Source organism: Scyliorhinus canicula, chromosome 13, assembly GCF_902713615.1.
Source record: "Scyliorhinus canicula chromosome 13, sScyCan1.1, whole genome shotgun sequence".
NCBI classification, from domain to species: domain Eukaryota; kingdom Metazoa; phylum Chordata; class Chondrichthyes; order Carcharhiniformes; family Scyliorhinidae; genus Scyliorhinus; species Scyliorhinus canicula.
The window spans coordinates 128,362,290-128,383,002 of record NC_052158.1 but is presented as its reverse complement, the minus strand read 5'-3'; the positions used below and the strand labels follow the sequence as shown (position 1 = coordinate 128,383,002).

The 20,713-nt window shown below is 44.5% G+C and overlaps 1 protein-coding gene across 8 annotated transcripts in view; it reads left to right on the top strand.

The window, feature by feature from the left end:
• tnk2b (tyrosine kinase, non-receptor, 2b) overlaps positions 1–20,713 on the top strand; it is a 405,837-nt gene that overhangs the window by 204,247 nt on the left and 180,877 nt on the right. The gene's annotated exons all lie outside the window — the stretch shown is intronic.

Here is a 20,713-nt window from a genome sequence, read left to right as displayed (position 1 = left end):
TGTTTATGGCATGTAAGGTTGTTGGCAAGATCAGCATCTATTGCCCATCCCTAATTGTCCTTGAGAAGGTGGTGGTGAGTTGCCTTCTTGAATACAACTGAGTGCCCATTTCAGAGGACAGCTAAGAGACAATCACATTGCTGTGGGTCTGAACACATATACAGGCCACACTGGGTAAAGATGGCAGATTTCCTTCCTAAAAGAACATTAGTGAACCAGAGAGGTTGTTTTCCTGACAAATCTGATAGTTTAATGGCCATCATTACTGATGCTGGCTTTTTATTCCAGATTTATTTAATTGTGTCTCCAGATCATCAGTCCAAGCCTCTGGATTACTAGCTCGCTCAGTAACATAACCACTATACCTCCAAATAAAACAAAAATACAATTTTTATTTTATTCAGGAAATATTGCAGTTTAAGATGTGTCCATTTAGATTTTTGTGACCAATTATTTGGCTCTAGCAAATTTAAAACTGGCTGATTTTGGGGCTGGTTTGTGTCACACTGTCCTGTACATTAGATAGATTGGGAGCTTGACTTCTGATTGATTTTTAAAACATGAATGTAATTCACTGGCCAACATTGCACTTCAAAAGGTTAATAAATTCTACTGCTCTCTGCAGAAAAGTCCTGAGGGACAGATCACGTGAATCAACTTCCATTAAGTTTGTTTTATGATTGAGAAATTAGTCACTTGCTTCTATTTTGCACTGATTATTTTGTTATTAAATAAACTCTGATGTTCTTCTCACAGCTCGCGAGTATGGCGTGATAATTTGCTTTGGTTAATTTGTTTTCCCCCATTTAGCTTGAGTGAAATACATACGAGTTTAGTGACTATAGTGAGTAAAGATATTTGTCTCCAGAAAAATAAATCGATGAGTTAAACATGTTGGTTGATCAAAAATCATTGGCCTTCTGTTTATTTATGTTAAGTTTAATTCTGAAGAACTCATTGTCATGAAAGAGTTAAATTATTCCAACTGTTTCTCCCACTACCTCCCCACTTATTCTTCAATTTTAATGATTACTCCAGGGCAGCAGTAAGCCTGTTGCCATAGAAATTGTCACTGCAAATTTAGTTTAATTCAGACACACGGAATTCCATTCAATGTTCATATAGATAGTCAAATGAAATTCAAAATGACCCTCAATCATCATTCCAGGTTAAAACAAAAAGGTGGAAAATAATACATTTCCTTATTCAATATTTTATCAGAATGCGATTATCATGACATATTAGTAGGGATTAGCTTGATTGGAAGAAAGCAGTTTGTTGTGAAATTGCTCTGTTCCTCCTTCTGTGCTCTACTGTTCTATGTTCTGATCTAATTACCTAGGGATGATTGAAATTGAATTGGAACAGTAATTGTTCATTGCAGAGTTGGCAGAATGCAGTCGCCTCAATATTGGGTTAAGCAGTGGTGTAATAACTTGTTGGTGACAACCTACATAGGGATGGTATAACTATTCTGAAGCATTTAAAAAAAATTGAGTACCCAATTCTTTTCTTTCCCAATTAAGGGGCAATTTAGCATGGCTAATACACCTATCCTGCACATCTTTTTGGGTTGTGGGGGTGAGTCCACTCGTACAATGACCTAGGGCCAGGATCGAACCGGGTCCTTGGCGCCGTGATGCAGCAGTGCTAACCACTGCTCCGCTGTGCCACCCTGGGTATTCTGAAGCATTAATCCATGCCTTTGGATTACTATTATAACATTATCATTATTCTCACAGTACCTTCATTGCAGTGTTAATGAAAGACTATTTGTGACACTAATAAAGATGATTATTATTCAACTGTCTCCATGTGAACATATAAAATCCTCTCTTTTTCTGAACAATCTTCACTTGGTCGTTTTTGGTGGTTCACAATAGAATATATGCCCCAGTTTTTTGTCTGTTTCAACCACATTTGAAACACTAAACCAACCTGAAATGTGGGCGATAACTTTTTTTTCTGATTGGCTCACTGCTTCTGGTGTAGAAAATCACATCAGGAAACTGGACAAAGAAAGTGTTGGCTTCCTTTCAGTTACATATGATACCTCCTTGCTTGCACCTCAACAAACATGCAAAAAAGAAAGAGCTAAATTTCAATTTACTTCTGTAACACCAGTTGCAGATTTCTGGTCCTCCTACTATTAGAACCACCTTGGCCCTAATATGCCCATTCCTCTTTACTGCTCCATCTTTCTCGCATGTTTTGCATTCGCCTTCTACTCGTTCCCAGGCCTCTGTTTCTTAACAAACCAAAGATCCAGCCTGCCACTCAGTGGCCTCCGCTGTGGCCTGGCCCGCGATCAAGGCCTACCGATTGGCGGACCAGCCTCTTGGCTGGGGGCCTCTTTTGTTCTGCGCTGGCCCCTCCGCCATGTAGCGGCCGGCCCGGAAAAGGGAGCCACAACGCATGTGCGCAATCGTGCCAGTCCCACTGTAAATGCTCGCGTTGGCGCTGCCCCCACTGTGCATGCGCAGACCCGCGGCACCCGACTGACGCTGGTGATCGGCAGCTGGCGCGGCGTAGGTCGCTCCAGTGCTGGCCCCCTGTAGGGGTCAGAATCACAGATCCTGAGGCCATGTTGACGCCGTCAAGAAACGCGACGGCGTCAACACTTAGCCTCAGGATCAGAGAATCCTACCCGGGTTTTCATCTTCGTTCAAATCGTTTCTAAGCTGTTGTGATAATAGTCTTTTCAGACTGCTGGCTGTAAGGGCTTGATGTAAAATGCATTGGGAGAATCTGTGGGAGTGCTGATGAATATACTTTATCCAAGCATCTAATATACTTATCCAAGCACCTGATATATTTTATCCAAATACCTATTTGTCGTGCGTGAGACTACACAAATAGCATTGGCATCACTGCCAGCTTCATCATAACTGAAAATGTGCAGTTTGTGTCAAGTGGCGAAGTATATAGTAATCAGGAGTAGGAGCAGGAGTGTTATTTTTAGTTTCCCCTCCCTAAAATGAATAATGAGCCCAGTTGTCTCTTCTGCTTTCGCCCGTGTTGTCCTTTGTAACTACTGTTCATTTTCGGAAAATGTAAATTTCTAACATTTGGGTGCAACTTAATTCTAGATCCAAGCAACATTCCTGAATCACTAGAATTTATCAAATAATCTAAATTAGTCTTCATCTTCAGTTCTGTAACGTAAATTGACCCTTAGTGCCCTGTAGTGTGCCATTTCAACAAATAGTTCACCAGGACATGGTGTCCAAATCTTTTCTGAATATTGTGTTGGTAATTTCACTGCCCACTGAATGTTTCTCTTGCCATCCAGAGTGTTCTTTGTGCAGACATGTCTAGAGTGCATTCCTAGCATTCCTCCCCTTCTCCAAAGGGACCACCTCCTCAGAGATTACTCAAATTAATACTTAATTCAGTGGTTAGTTATAGTAACTAACACAAGTAAAACAGATAAATAAAAATGCAACTTTGTAGAATGGCATGAATTATTGTGACAAACGCTTTATTTAGCAATGCTTTTATTGATATGTTTAATTTATTGCAACATTCATTTGATGACCACCAGCTTTTATAATGGATTTGTTATGTGACTGCTGAGCCGAAATAGATGAGGGCCTATTTGTGAGATAAATTGTGCCTTCTAGTTGTTTACCATCAGAAATCATGTCACTATTAAATTAAAAGCCAAAGCATATTATTCCTCATTAGTGAAAATTATACTGATGTGGGGCTTTTAAAAAAAAATTTTGAGTGCCCAATTTTTGTTTTCATTAAATGGCAATTTAGTGAAGCCAATTCACCTACCCTGCACATCTGTTTGGAATGTGGGGGTGAGACCCAGGGGGAGAATGTACCTTGATTGGATACATTGGGTCCTGCCTAAGGGCAGGGACAGAAGAACCCTGTTGCAAAATATTAACAGGTCACACAAATCAGTTCAAGAGGCAGAGTGAACAACTGTGGTGTGGTGATTGGGGTTAAGAGAAGCCAAGGCAGTTATCAACCCAGTGAAGCTGAAGTGGACAACAGTCATTAGCTCCATGAAGCTGGGAGTTGGGACAAAGGAAAAGCCATAAGTAGTGGTTTCTGAACAGAGTAGCTAGAGGGCTCGAACTTTGCTAGTAACGAGATGCTGGATGCAGCCTTGTGGATCAAGACTAGTGGGATGCAGTTTTGGGAGATGAGATTGAACAACTAGCAGTAGCAGTCATTGGAGGGGTCTGAGTTGGAGCAGCTTTTGAGGGAAACCAGAGGCTCGATTTTCAAAAGACAGGAGCTTGAGTCCCTCAGGAGGAATTCAGAGCTTTAAAGAATTTTTGTGGATCATTGACGTCTGGGTGGGTTTCAGAGAAGATTTGGAGGACCCGTCTTTTGTTTGCCATTTAATGTGCAGTTTCTGGTGTGTGTGAGACCACAATTTGCCTGTTAATTCATGTTTAACTCATGTTAATTCTGGACGTTAGAGCATAAGATAAATAGTGTTATTGGTTTGCTGGCCGTTATATACTAAAGGTTCTTCTGTTTTTTAGAAACATTGGACCGGGTGGCATTATCCTCTTAGTAAGAAAATGTCTACTTTAAAATAGAAGTTATTGGTCTGAAAGCCAATCATAGTAAAATTTGGGTTTGCCATTGGGGATCGTAATAAATATTGCAGGTCTGGATTGGGATGGTAATATATGGTATCCACTGTTAAAGTCACAGTTCATATGTAGAGAAAATGGTTCATCTGAAGCCTGTCTTATTCTTAATCCAGAATTATTGACAAAAGTGCAGAGTACCGGCATAGATTTCTATTGTAACCCCCCAACCCAGTGTGAACTGTATTTTGCGCACTTGCAATAATTCCTGAATTTTTTCCCAATTGGTGGCAGTTGCTCTCAATTACAAACTTAAAGCATGTGCTGCATTGTAGCATGACTGCAACATCAATATAAAGGTGTACACTCCTGTGGTCAGTTTTTATAATTGGAAAATGGTCCCTGTTGTGCAATAAATTAGTGGCCCCTTTGGGAAGAATACATCTTCACGGTTCAAGCTTGGAGATTAAGCAAATTAAGCTGTGAACTAGGGTAGACTTTAATCTAACAGTACTCCCTGTGAAGGACAGAATACCCCCTTACCCCGTTAAAAAAAAATTGCATTTGGGTAATTGTTAGTTTTTTTGTAGAGAAAATATTTTTAAAATATTGTTTAAAGGTAACATTAGGTAACTTTCATATTTCTATCTATTTGACAGCCCTATCGAGTGCTTATTTCTTATCTGTTAAATGAAAGCCAAACTTTATGGTGAACTTCACAAAGATATCTGCATTTTTTGTCTCCACGTGGCATCAGCATCCTGTTGTATGTTTTCATATGGGATACAATGGTTTATATCAAGTGTGCAAAAGGAACTTGAGACATTCAATACTGAAAATGTGAAAGTAATTTTGTGTTCAGAAAAATGCCTGAGATATATTTAGAGTGTAATCTTACTCTTTACTGTTTCATGTAGAGTTGCAGCAGTAATTGGAATGTTCTATGCCAGAATTTAAGATTTTCTTGGTTAATGTTTTGATTTGGAGTCAAACTGAAGCCTGTGATAGTTTTGGCTGCAGCATGAAAACCATAGCTGTGTGATTTTGTGTTGTTTGCCTGTGAGAAGTATTTGTGAGTGCAATTTTAGTACTATTTTTGATAGTGAATATTTATTTTTGATTGAGAACAAATATTTACTTCTGACGTTCTTTATGATCAAACTGAATCTGAGTGTTAATATTCTCTCAAGTTTTGAAATATTTTCCCTTGAATTTCTACTGAAGGAAAAGCTGCAATTCCAACTATTTTCTCTCATATTCTTTTTAAACCTGTTCTTCATAGCTGCTTTGTTTGCATTTTTCTTCTACTTTAATTAATTTGGTCCTCGCTCTTTTTGTTATTATCTATTTCTGTGTGTACATCGGTCTGGCTTTTTTTGCCTATTTCCTAAATCATGATTTATATTTCTGTTTTGCTCTTTCTCTACACCCGCTCTATCTTGCTTTCCTTCCTTTTCCCATGTTTTTCTCTCTGACTCAGTGTCTATCACTATAAGTTATTATACTGATTGTCATGGTTTGTAGAATTACTTGGAGAAAGGGCAGAAGATTTTGCTTCACAGGACCTTTTCAATGGGAATGTCTGCCAATTTAACCTAATCTGACATTTCTGTAAATAATTTTACTTTGCGCTAACCAGGCCTGTGAGTCTGGATTTGATCAAAAGTCAAAGATTATATAACTGCAAGGAAATGTAACACAACACCGGTTTCAGCCTGCTCTTCACCATTGGTTATTTCAAGTCACTTCAAAATACTCTGTCAGAGGATAATGGACTTCAAGAGGACATAATCAGCATGGTAGGGTTCCTCGGGGTAGTGTCCTAGGCCCAACCATCTTCAGCTGCTTCATCAAGGAATTCCCTTTCATCATAAGGTGAGAAGTGGGGATGTTTGCGGATGACTGCATAATGTTCAGCATCATTTGCGACTCAGATCAGATAATAAAGTAGTTCAAGTCCAAATGCATCATGACCTGGACAATATCCAGGCTAGGGCTGACAAGTGGCAAGTTACATTTGCGCCACACAAGTGCCAGACAGTGACCATCTCCTACAAAAGAGGATCTAACCACCACCCCTTGACATTTAATGGAATTATCACCGCTGAATCCCCCACAATCAACATCCTGGGGGTAACCATTGATCAGTAGCTGAACTGGACTAGCCATATTAATACGGTGGCTACGAGACAGGGCAAAGGCTAGGAATCGTATGACGTGTAACTCACCACCTGACCTCCCAAAGCCTGTCCACCATCTACAAGGCACAAGTCAGGAGTCTAATAGAATATACCCTGATTGAGTGCAGCTCCAACAACAGTCAAGAAGCTCAACACCAGGGCAGCATGTGATGCAGTGGTTAGCACTGGGACTGCGGGGGTGGCACGTGGCACAATGCATGGCATTGCTGCTTACAGCGCCGGCCCTAGGGTTGCTGGCGCCCCGGGCAAGCTGAGCTTCAGCGCCCTTGGGGGGATGGGGCCGAGGGGCGGGGCAGGACCGAGGGGGGCGGGGCCTAGGGGGGGTGGGACCGCGGGGGGGGCGGACCCGAGGGGGGCCGGGGGGGCGGACCCGAGGGGGGGGCGGACCCGAGGGGGGCGGGGCCGCGGGGGGCGGACCCGAGGGGGGGCGGACCCGAGGGGGGGCGGACCCGAAGGGGGGGCGGGGGGGCGGACCCGAGGGGGGGCGGGGGGTGACCGAGGGGGGGGGGGCCGAGGAGGCGGCGGGGCCGCGGGGGGGGGGCGGACCCGAGGGGGGGCGGACCCAAGGGGGGGGGCGGACCCGAGGGGGGGGCAGGGGGGACCCGAGGGGGGGCGGGGGGGACCGAGGGGGGGGGGGACGGGGGGAGCGGACCGAGCCGGGGGGGCGGACCGGGGGGAGGGCGGCCACCGCACATGCGCTGGTTGGCACCGGCCCAACTGCGCATGCGCGGGACCAGAGTCTCTGGCGCCCCCTAGCACATGGCGCCCTGGGCGACTGCCCGAGTTGCCGGTGCCTTGAGCCGGCCCTGGCTGCTTATGGCACTGAGGACCCGGGTTCGAATCCCGGTCACTGGGTCACTGTCTGTGTGGAGTTTGCACATTCTCTCTGTGTGCGTGGGTTTCACCCCCACAGCCCAAAGATGTGCAGGTTAGGTGGATTGGCCATGCTAAATTGCCCCTTAATTGGAAAAAAAATAATTGGCAACTCTAAATTTTTTAAAAAACAAAGCACTGGGACTGCAGCACTGAGGATCTGGGTTTGAATCCCGGCCCTGGGTCACTGTCCGTGTGGAGTTTGCACATTCTCCCCATGTCTGCGTGGGTTTCACCCCCACAACCCAAACATGTGCAGGTTAGGTGGATTGGCCACACTAAATTGCCCTTAATTGGAAAAAAATAAATAAATAATTGGGTCCTCTAAATTTTGAAAAAATAAAATAAAAAAGAGCTCAACACCATCCAGGAAAAAGCAGCCTCCTTGATTGTTCCCCCTTCTATAAACATTCAAATCCTTCAAATGGTGGCAGCCATGTGTACCATCTAAAAGATAGACTGCAGTAGCTCGCCAAGATTCCTTAGACAGCATCTTCCAAACCCATGACCAATTACATCCAGAAGGACGAGCAGTGATACCTGGGAAGCCCACCACCTGGAGGTTCCCCACCACCTGGAGGTTCCCCTCTAAGTCACTCACCACCCTGACTTGGAAATATATTGTCGTTCTTTCACTGTTGCTGGGGCAAAATCCTGGAACTGCCTCGCGAACAGCACAGTGGGTGTACCTGCACCTCAGGGACTGCAGCGGTTTAAGAACTCAACTCACCACCACCTTCTGAAGGGCAACGAAGAATGGGCAATAAATGCTGGCCTAACTAGTGATGCCCACATCCCGTAAATGAATTTTTAAAAAATCCAGTGGCGGGATTCTCTGACCCCCCCCCCCCCCCTCCCCTCCCACCGGGTCGGAGAATCACTGGGTGTCGGCATGAATCCCGCCCCCGCCGGCTGCCGAATTCTCTGGCCCCCCCCAAAATTCCGCTGACGTGAATCGCACCACCCGCCTCGGAGAATGGTGAGGACCGGTGCGACGATTTGTGCCCCAGGGCTGCCCAAATTCCCCGGCCCGTGATGGGCCGAGCGGCCGCCCGTTTTAGGCCTGTCCCGCCAGCATAAATTAGAGCTGGTATTTACCGACGGGACCTGGCTCTTCGGGCGGCCTCCGGGGTGGGGGGGGGGTGCGGGGGGTCTGGTCCTGGGGGGCGCACCCGCGCCTGTCCGTGATCGGGGCCCACCGATCCGCGGGCGGGCGTGCGCCGTGAGGGCACTCTATTCCTCAGCACCGGCTGGTGTACTGGTCCGTGATGGCCAGCGCGGAGATGAACCCCCCCTTGCGCATGCGCTGGGGTAAAGCCAGCACACGCTGGCGCTCCCGCGCATGCACCAACTTGCGGCAGCGGCGGAGGCCCTTTGGCGCCGGTTGCGACGCTGGAATGGTTCACGCCACTCCTTCGCGTCGGAGTTGCCCGCCCCGCCGGTTTCCGAAGAATCCCGCCCCAGATTATGTTACAGTGGAAATTTTAATGTGGAGCAGTGTGAAATGATACAACTTGGTAGGAAGGAGAGGCAATACAAAATAAAGGGCACATGTAATTCTAAAGTAGATGCCTTAGTGGAACGTTTGTGAGCTCCTCTGGAAAATGGCATGGTCCGAATGAACTCTATTGTTTCCAGGAATTCCCATGGAACCTAATTAGGGAAGTAGTGGGAGAATGTCCGTCAACCTACCTACATGTACACAGCTGCAACATATCCTGTTTGTGGCCGAGGGCAAAGACTCTGTACTTTTATATCATTTTCAAACTTGCAGATTATTTCCCAAACCTTTATGTCTGGGTAATTTCTGAAGGTGGTGAAAAACAATTACTCTAACGCTGTTAAATCAACACAAATTTCTGCAAACACGAATCTAGCGAATTTTTAAACCAATGTAGCAATTCCCCACAAACTTCACAAGGTTCTGTGCTTCTGAGTAACTTGTTATGAGCTACCTTATCAAAGATTTTCTGAATATCCAAAGAAAGAATAAATATTTGGAAAATAGACTTTTCCAAGGTTCCAAATACTCCTTCCAGGAGAAGTAGTGAATTACATGTACTACTTTCAATTTAATTTGCTGCTCTCTGTGTGGTTTCCTCCATGTCCATACGGAGGTTGGATGACTGCTTTGTAACATACCTTCGGTTGGTCCACAAGCATGACCCTGAGCTTCCCGTAGCCCATCAGTTTAATTCTCCATCTTGCTCTCATGCTGACATCTCTGACTTACTACAGTGTTCCATTGCAGTTGATTGTAAGCATGGGGAACAATACCTCATCTGTCAATAGTGCACTTTACAGATTTCTGAACTCAACATTGTGGGTCAAAATTGTTGACTGAATCTCTGGATTCTCAAACACCCCCTGCCTTGCCCCAATTTTGACTCCATTTCTTTGCTTGTGTTCGTGATAGCTGTATTTTTCTCATTTTTGTTTTCAGAAGACAGCTGTTCATTGTTCTGTTATTCTCTCATTGTGGTCTACAAAATCCATGAGAGGTATAGACAGGGTGGATAGCAAGAAGGCTTTTCCCAGAGTGGGGGCCTCAATTACTAGGGGACACGGGTTCAAGGTGAGAGGGGAAAAGTTTAAGGGAGATATGCGTGGAAAGTTCTTTACGCAGAGGGTGGAACGCATTGCCGCGGAGGTGGTAGAGGCAGGCACGATGGCATCATTTAAGATGTATCTAGACAGATACATGAATGGCCAGGGGGCAGAGGGATACAGATCCCTAGAAAATAGACAGTTTTAGATAGAGGATCTGGATCGGCGCAGGCTTGGATGGCCGAAGGGCCTGTTCCTGTACTGTAATTTTTCTTTGTTCACACCTCTCTCCCACCTTCTGCCCTATACCAGACCTTCCCATTTGTTTTCTTTTCCTTACGTCTCCATTTTCTAACTTTTCTGATGGAAGGTCACAACTAGAAATGTTTATTCTATTTTTCTCTTCACTTCTGGACCTGCTGAGTATTTCCATCATTTTCTGTTATTATATCTATTGGAATACCATTATCCACTAACTTCTTCAAAAATTCTAGCAAATTGCTAATCCCCTCCAGCCGGATCGGGGGAAATATACGATAAAGTGCTGCACAGCAGCGATGTTTGCTGCCAACAACAGCAACACTCTTGTCGCTAGTTTCTGGGTCCTTATTGTTTATTCCCTGTTCATTCCTATTTCCGCTTTCTTTTATTTTTGCCGTTACATTTTTGGTCCATGATTAAGGGACATGCTACTTTAAGTCAAGCAGCCTGTATCTTTAATTCAAGCAGGAAGAATCTTTTCTTCCGTCCCAATACCAATTCATCTTTCTCACATGTTCTCTTCCAAACAGTCTTTAATTGTTGCCATTGGTCTCCTACTTGTTTTAGAGTACATTAAAACAAACCATGCTGCAGCAACAAAGGGCCTGTAACTTTCAGGAGGTTGGAAATGGCAGTAAAACTAGAAAAGAAAAATCCACCAATGTGCGTGCTGAAGGAAGGAACTGACAAATTCAAAATGCGGCAAGTGAAAAGGAAGTTTGACTTGCTTCCTTTTTGATGTAGCATTTAAGCTGAGTTGATATTTTTAAAGCGTACTTATCCACCATGTCACAAAATAATTATAAAGTTACAAACTCAGAAGATGACTGTCATGTAATGCAGATAATGATATACAGACAGGCACAGACAGGCAGCTATTGAACACAGAGAACAGGACATCACCAATGAGCAGGCAAGGCAGTCAGGGGTGGTATCTCATTATAAAAGGCACGAGGCACTCAAACTCCACCTCTTTCCATTGATGAACATATACAGAGTGAGTCAGGGTGTATGTACAGTATTACACCTCCAGCATGTGGCTAAGAGCTAGTCTGGTTCATTCAGACAGAGTAACCACACTTAGGTTAGCAGAGAGTCGAAGTCATAGAGAACTGTGCCAACTGCTCCTGGTTCAATAAATCAGATTGAACTAACTTCAAGGTCTGGAGTATCTTTTGGTTAAAGCTGCATCCAGTTGCAGCCTGTGTTATCCCAGAGTACATAACACAACATGCTACCAGGAGACTGCTTAATCTAGGTGTTTTACCTTAGTCCGTTCCGTGATGACCAGCGAATGTATCCCGGCACCATGGAGAATATTCAGGCTCCTCACCAGCTCAGGACCTCCGGCAATCTCAGTGCCAACTGGCGGACATTCAAGCAAAAGTTTCTGCTGTACTTTGAAGCTTCAGACCTCGTGGGTGGGTCTGATGCAAGGAAGATCGCACTTCTCCTCTCAACAGTGGGTGATAAAGCCATCGAACTCTTCAACTCTTTTTACTTCACCGAAGGCCAGGACAAGACGAAGTTTCAGACCATCCTGGACAAGTTTGACAGTCACTGTGAAGTGGACACCAATGAAATCTTCGAGCGCTACATATTCAAACAGCGTCTACAAGGCAAAGATGAATCTTGGAACTCCTTCTTAACTAACCTCCGCCTGATAGCGCTGTCCTGCAACTTTGTTGATATTGCTGACTCCCTGATCAGAGACCAGATCGTTTTACAGTATCACCCCTCCAGCACGTGGCTGAGAGCTAGTCTGGTTCAGTCAGACAGAGTAACCACACTTAGGTTAGCAGAGAGTCGAACTCATAGAGAATTGTGCTAACTGTGCTACTGGTTCAATAAATCAGATTGAACTAACTTCAAGGTCTGGAGTATCATTTGGTTAAAGCTGCATCCAGTTGCAGCCTGTGTTATCCCAGAGTACATAACACAACAGTGACCATTTTAAAATTTCTGACAACGTAACTAAATTGTTCGCTGAGAATATGCTCAAGAGTATGGTTTAATCCCACACATTATTTAGTGCTATCACCAAGCCAGGAAGACAACTTAAATCGCATGTGAGACGTAGACGGTACATTTTTACTTCAAAGGGGAAGCATTATTGGTCTAGCAGATCGGCCATCCAATTTGCGCCACTACTGAAGTTATTTTACCCTGTAGTCATTGCAGCACAGACACCCAACTGCTCTTGGTCTGATGGGGCAGTGAGAATCAGTTAAGAGCCTGGTTTAAGAAACTCAAAATCCTTTTTAATGAGGCTCATTTTGGATCTTGTTACTTACAATTAAAGAGCATGGAAGAGGCTGCCAGTGTTGGTAACTGAGGTTAGATTGGTAAACCATGGATTATCGTTCTTGACCTGCAGTCAGACACCCCGACGCCGATGCGCAATTCTCCGAGGTGCGTTTGGCATGGCGCCAGTCGAGGGCCGTTGCACGCGTCCAGGCCGCCAATTCTCCGGCTCGGATGGGCCGGGCGGCCGCGCGGAAAAGCAGAGTCCTGCCGGCGCCGTCCACACCCGGTCGCTGCCGGCGGGAACTCTGAACTCTACGTGTTGGGTTGGGTGGGGGGGGGGGGGGGGGGGGGCAGGTGGGCTCCGTCCCCGGGGAGTATGTATGTCACGCGCCCTGTATGTCACGACACAGCCTTATAAGTCAAATAGTCAAGTATATAATTTACTATTTTAAAGCCATGACTGGACTGCTCGTCATTCCAACTCCATTCTGGTTCTTAATACCTCAGCAAATGAACCTTAACTGAAAGTATGATATTCCATCTCAAAGGTGGGGAAAAGATAGTTGCTTGCTTGCCTTGTGGAATCCTGCCATCTACTGGCTGATTACAAAATAAATTGCAAGTGCCTGGAACTCTGACCTGGCCAATGCACTCTGAATGCTTGGAAGACAACAAGTAGCCAATGACTTTTTAATATTCATTCTTAGGATGTGGGTGTTGCTGGCTAGGCCAGCATTTATTGTCCATCCCTAATTGCCTTTGAAAAAGTGACGGTGAACTGTCATCTTGAACTTCTGCAGGGATGGTGTGGAGGTGTGGCAGAGGAGAAGGAAATTAGCTGGGTTCAAGGAGAGGAAATAACTCCTGAAAGGGGAATAACTGAAGAAAATATAGAGGAATACTAAACAGCTGGGAATGAGGAGCAAAGAGACAGGGAAATTAACCCACAGTGGTATGAGGTAGCTAACAAGTTTCCTTAAATAAAATATGAAAAGAATAATTGGGCGCAAGCAAAACTCTTACTCTGTTTCAGATTAATTAATTTTAAATATTCTAATTCACAATACTGATTGGATGTTTAAGGCTTCGGTTAGGCTTTACTTTCGGCACCATGTGCATCGTACAGTGCTTAACTTTAATGCTAAATTAGTTGCCTGGCTTTCAAAGGAAAATATACTCTTTATGAAGTATCTGCACTCTGCTTACTGATGGGAAGGAATTGTGTGGACAAACTCTCTTAATCTTTCGTTGCAACAAATGCATGGACTGATTTACAATACTATACCAAACCCATCTTTGGTCCCACTTATCAAATTCCTCCTCACCTGGAGGTTGGGTGCAGCAAAACAGGTAGGCTATAAACAAAAGGTCAAATCTTCCGGTTGTACTGGAGCTCCATCCCTTGTTTTCTTTTTCTGCAGAATAGTTCCAAGGCCTGTCTGACCTTTAAAATCCCTGCAGCCTGCAGCACAGTGGAATTTGTTCAGGAAGGAAATTGAAATGTGGATAAAAGGTTTTGCACAATATTGTTGAGGAATCATGGGTATAATAAAAAAGGCTAATCAGAAAGAAAAGAAAATTGACGAGAAAGAGGGAAATTTATTCAGTTGACATACAAATTTGACAATCCTCTCTCCCTTCATTCTCTGCACTTCCCCTTCATTCTCTTCTCCTGCTCCTGATTCCCTCTTCCTCTCCCTTCGCATTCCCCCAAATTCTCCCCTCTCCCCTCTCCATCTTTCTCATATCTCTTCAATTCTCCTTTCTCCTCCTGTGTAGGTGAAAGACGCACAATGTTTATAATAAAGATTACACATGTGTAATGTATTTTGTATTATATAATTTCTACAGTCTGAACTGTTGAGTTTATATCTTACTTTATAATTGAAGTAAAGCTTGATGAGAGATAATACAACACCATCAAGTGAGCTTTATAAATTATAAACTTAATTGCTGCATTGTTGATGCTGTCTTTGTGACTGCTTCTGTCACATCCTGCTGCCAAATGCTTTAACACTAACCACTGTCAGTTTGTTGTTTTTTTCAAAATCTTGGTTTCTGGTTATAAAATGTTTTTGCAGTTTTTATGAAGAGTTGCCTGTGAAATTAACTTCTGCTGATTATAGCATAAAATAGGTATTCTAGAGAGAGAGGTGAAAAAACTGCAAAAGAAATAAACAATGAGAATCATAAATGCAAAACATACAGGTCTGTAAAAAAGGGAAACAGATAGGCAAAGGAGAGGTGGAGGGGAAGAGAGGAGCAATGGGAAAAATGGAAGGAGAGTGATGAGAGGAGGAATGTGGTAGAAAAGAGATTAAGGACAAAGGGAGCAGAAGAGAGAAATTAGAATTATAGATGTGAGGGCCCCTCATCATCGCACGGGCACCTTGGAACTGACAGCCTGGCAGTGCCCCTGAGAGCCTGGCAGTGCCCCTGAGAGCCTGGCAGTGCCCCTGACAGCCTGGCATTGCCCCTGACAGCCTGGCAGTGCCTCATACAACCTGGCAGTGCCCCTGACAGCCTGGCAGTGCCCATGACAACCTGGCAGTGCCCCTGACAGCCTGGCAGTGCCCCTGACAGCCTGGCAGTACCCCATACAACCTGGCAGTGCCCCTGACAGCCTGGCAGTGCCCCTGACAGCCTGGCAGTGCCTCTGACAACCTGGCAGTGCCTCTGACAACCTGGCAGTGCCACGACAGCCTGGCAGTGCCACATGGTAGTGCCAGGGTGGCATTGTCAGGGTGCCAGGCTGGCAGTACCAAGGTGCCTGGCTGGCAGTGGGAGTGCCATGGTACCACCCTGCCCAGCGTCCGGCCACCAAGGGGAAAGAGTGCTAATGGCAGTCCCCAGAGAGGACAAAAGATGTGAAAGGTCAAACAGCAGAGAAACTAACATCAGAGGATGAACTGTAGGTGTGGGGGGAGGGGAAGGGGGAGGCAACGAGGAGAAAGGTGCAGGAAAGAAAGAAATGGTAAAAGACAGTGAAAATAAAATGAAAACAAATGGGTTGAGGTGGGGCTGAAAATTGTAAATAGATAAAGCATTGATCTCTATGGCACTCCACTAGTTACAGTTTACCATCCTGAAAATGACCCATTTATCCTGACTTGATTCCTGCCAACCCTCTCTTATCTGTGCTAATATATCATCATTAACATCATGTACAGTAATCTTTTATGTGGCACCCTATTGAATGACTTTTGGAAGTCAAAATATACTGCATCTACTGCACCCCTTTACCTACCAGGCTTGTTACACTCTCAAAGAGCTCTAAAACACATCCAATGGTTCTACCAATGTGAGCTTCATACCAAATTAGACATTCCGGGTTAAACTTTGACTCCCAGGGCAGCATGGTGGCGCAGTGGGTTAACCCTGTTGCCTCACGGCGCTGAGGTCCCAGGATCGATCCCAGCTCTGGGTCATTGTCCGTGTTGAGTTTGCACATTCTCCCCGTGTTTGCATGGGTTTCACCCCCACAACCCAAAGATGAGCAAGCTAGGTGGATTGAACACACTAAATTGTCCCTTAAAGGAAAAAAATGAATTGGGTACACTAAATTTATATTAAAAAATAATTTTGACTCCCAAAAATGAGTGCGTTGGGGTTCTGTTAGCAGTTCAAATGCAAAATATCAAAAGCTGAATCAACTCGTACACTTCCGGTTTTTATTAACAAGGCTTGAAGGATGGGCGACAAACCGCTCGCCGGTGAAAGTAGATTGGTCTATTAAATCTTATAATGAAGTTGCATGCCTTCACTTCACAGAATCACTGCAATGTTACAGAGTAGATGGAGGTCATTTGGCCCATCTCATCTGCACTGGTTCTCTAAGTGAACATTATGACTGAGCCATTCACCTGTCTTTACCCAATAATCTTGCACTTTGTTTTTATTCAAAGAATCTTTGTATGCTCTCTTGAATGCCTTAATTCAACCTGCTCCACCACACTTCCAGGTAGTGCATTCCAGACCTGAACCACTCATTGTGTGAAAAAGTTTATCCTTTGATGACCTGAGGTGAACTGTTTCTCCCTATCTACTCTGTCCGGCCTCCTAATGATTTTGAACATCTCTATATCCACCCTCTCTCCAAGGAGAACTGTCCCAACCTCTCCAATCTATCCTCATAACTAAAGTTTCTCATCACTGCAGCCGTTCTTGTAAACCTTCTCTGCATTCTCTCCAATGCGTTCACATCCTTCCTGTAGTGTGGCACGCAGAACTGTACACAATATTCCACCTGAGGCCTGCCTAGGGTCTCGTAGAATTTCAGCATAACTTCCTTGCTCGGTACTCTATACCCTATTAATAAAGCTCAGGATACTGTATGCTTTGTTAATTGCTCTCTCCCCTGTGTCCTGCCACCTTCAATGATCTATGCACATACACAGATCCCTCTGCTCCTGCTCCCTTTTAAGAACTGTACTCCTCATTTTATATTGTCTGTCCATGTTCTTCCTACCAAAATGTATCACTTTACACTTCTCCACATTGAGCATCATTTGCCACCTATCAGCCCATTCCGACTTATCGATATCCTTTTGAAGTTCTACACTGTCCTCTTCACAGTTTACAATGCTTCTACGTGTTTTGTCATCCGTAAGCTTTGAAAAATGCCACTGCACACCAAAGTCTAGATTATTAATATATATCAGGAAAAGCAAGCAATACCAATCCCTCTGGAACTCCACTACAAACCTTCCTGTAGCCCAAAAAATATCCATTGCTCTCTGTGTCCTATTACTTAACCAATTTTGTATCCACGTTGCTACTGGCCCTTTTATTCCGTGAGCTGTAACTTTTCACACAAGTCTGTTGTGTGGTACTGTATTAAATGCCTTCTGAAAGTATGCAGCACATCAATAACATACCCTCATCGACCCTTTCTTTACCTCTTCTACAAATTCCAGCAAATTAGTTAAATATGATTTCCCCATTTTAAATCCATGCTGGTTCTTCATAATCTGCCCACTTTTCTCCATATGACTACTAATTATATCCAGAATAATTGTTTCTAGAAGTTTCCCCACCACTAAAGTTATACTAATTGGTCTGTAATTGCTGGATTTATCCTTATAACCTTTTTTGAACAACGGCATAATATTTTAAATTCTCCACTCCTCTGGCTCTTCCCCTGAGTCTAGGGAAGACAAAAAGATTGTAGCCAGTGCCCCTGCAATTTCCACGCTCACTCCCTTGAATGCACCCCATCCAGTCCTTGTGCGGTGACAATTTTAAGTAACGACAGTTTGTCCAACACATCCTCCTCATCAATTTTGAACGCACCTAGCTACAGAGTTTCCTCGTCTGTCACCATTCCCTTTTAGATCCTTAAATTGGTCCTACTCCTTTAACCATGTTTTTACTATTTATATGCCGATGGAACTTTGGGATTACCCTTTATTTTGGCTTTTCTAATGATCCCTCTTCACTTCCCTAATATGCTTCTTTTCACCTCCTCTTTGAACCTTCTATATTTCTCTTGGTTCTCAAGTGTATTTTCTACCTGACACTTGTCATAAACATACCTTTTCTTCTTATCTTCATTTCTATCTTCTTTTTCATCCAGGATGCTCTTTATTTGTTTGCCTTACCTTTTCCTTTTGAGGGAATATACTTTGACTTGTGCCCAAATCATTATTTTTTTGAAGGTGGCCAATTGTTTAGCGATAGGTTTTCCCACCAAACCTTTGTTCCAGCCCAAATGGCCCTGCTCTGTTCATGCCCCATTGAAGTCAGCTACCCCCCCCCCCCCCCCACCACAGTTATATTCTTACCCAAACGGTTGTTGAGCGGCATTCTCCATCCCGCCGCACCCGTTTCCTGGTGCGGCGTGGCCCCGCTGGCAGCAGGATTCTCCGTCCCGCCAGCCGGCCAATGAGGTTTCCCATTGTGGGCACCCCCACACTGTCAGGAAATGGAAATGGGGGTGTGTGAATGCACTGCCGGCAAAATGTAGGATCTGCTGATGGAGAATTCAGCCCATTATATTTTTAGTCACAGTATCCTGACTATATGGTAGCTGAAAAGGGAATGAGTAGGCCTGAATCCATGAGGTAAGTGCTTTTACAAAATTGTTTATAGGCCAGGACAGCCCTGGATCCTATCTCCATGATGTTGCAGGAAGTTCCCCCTGAATTGGGTTTGTGGAGTCAGAAAATTTCCTGATTCTGTACATGGAACTTCGGAGCAAACATTCAGCTCAGAATATTATTAACAGAAACCTCATTTCACCAGTCCCCCTGGCCATATAATTAGGACACCTACTCCCTGTGCAACCCCTCCTATTTCTTTATCTCACTCCCCTAATACCTGCTGTCATAGTTTTCAGCTCTGTGAAGCAGGTTTCCAGCTAGGAAGGGCTCCTGATTGTCAGCCTGTCTGTCGATGGAAACCCCCTTTACAGGAGCTCTGTAGTTACGTTGTGTAGGATTTTCTGTTCTCCCAGATTTTCCCACCCCAACAGCCCCCTGCACCGGATTTATCTCTGGGTTAAAATCCAGGCCTTTGTGAGATTGGAATTTTGGTTCTGTCGAACTCCATCTATCTCTAACTCTGCCTGTTTTTCTCACTCGGTCTTACTCTTTATACCATTGTTACAGTGTGGCTTAGCTATTGCTATGTTCTTGCGTTCAGTGGAATTGGTTGCTTTTGGAAGGAGTCTGAGTATCTAATTTGAATGGGAACAGATTCGTATTGGCCTATCTATCTTTGTCTAATAACCTAATGATCGGGATGTGTTGCTGACATCTTCAAGTGATCCAGACTGGTTACAAGCTCAGCATATGTCTTTCTTTAATCACTTCAGAGAAATTTGTGATCGTGTCCGATGAGGTTTAATGGACTTGATTTAGAGATCTATTTTCACAAAGGCTTTCTCGATACTCATGGATGCCGATCTCTGATCAAGGCGACTGATTTTCATAGTCTTGAAAATTACCTGAGAATTCCTCTCCTCAGAATTGCTGCTCAATTGTATTTTGAAGAAAATGGCTGCAAAATTAGACCCCATAATTAGGTTTAGGATCCTGGAGCAGTTTGGATGTGACAGCCACGGAGGTGGGTGAGTGCAAGATGAGCTTGTGAGAAGACCTGCCTTCGTTCTCTGGGACGTTGCCCCATAGAACATAGAACATAGAACAGTACAGCACAGAACAGGTACTTCGGCCCTCGATGTTGTGCCGAGCAATGATCACCCTACTCAAACCCACGTATCCACCCTATACCCGTAACCCAACAACCCCCCCCCCCCCTTAACCTTACTGCTTAGTATAGGACACTACGGGCAATTTAGCATGGCCAATCCACCTAACCCGCACATCTTTGGACTGTGGGAGGAAACCGGAGCACCCGGAGGAAACCCACGCACACACGGGGAGGACGTGCAGACTCCACACAGACAGTGACCCAGCCGGGAATCGAACCTGGGACCCTGGAGCTGTGAAGCATTTATGCTAACCACCATGCTACCGTGCTGCCCCGTTTCATTCGAGCTGGCCATCTGTTTCTATTCACATAGTTCTCAGATATCCCCCTTATGAATGCTTGACTGAACTCGAACCACATGAATGGATTAGCTCAGCGAGGATTTGTTTACAGGTTGAGGGGGTGTGTTAGCTTTGATTGACAACCTTGAGATTTTAATCAGTGATTTCTTTCATATGTTTTTTCAATGTATTTTATTTGGACAGGATGAGGGGATGTGAAGAGTAGTTTTTGTTAATATTAATCTGAGCTGAAGATTAGCTCCTGAATTGTCGGACTCCGCTAACCCGGTTCAGGAGGAACTTCCTGGAACTGTGCAGAGATAGCCTCAAGGGCTGCCAAATGCAGTGTTGGGCTGATTAAAAGGCCTGCCTTGGTGCTCTGAGATGTTACACCAGTTATAATTAAAAATGGTGAGACTCATTAGCCATCATCCCACACCCTTCTGCTGCACATGTCACCTAATGCCACCTGCATGTCACCTAATGCCCCACCCACCATCATGGCCCCTATATCTTCTATGCCAACCCATGC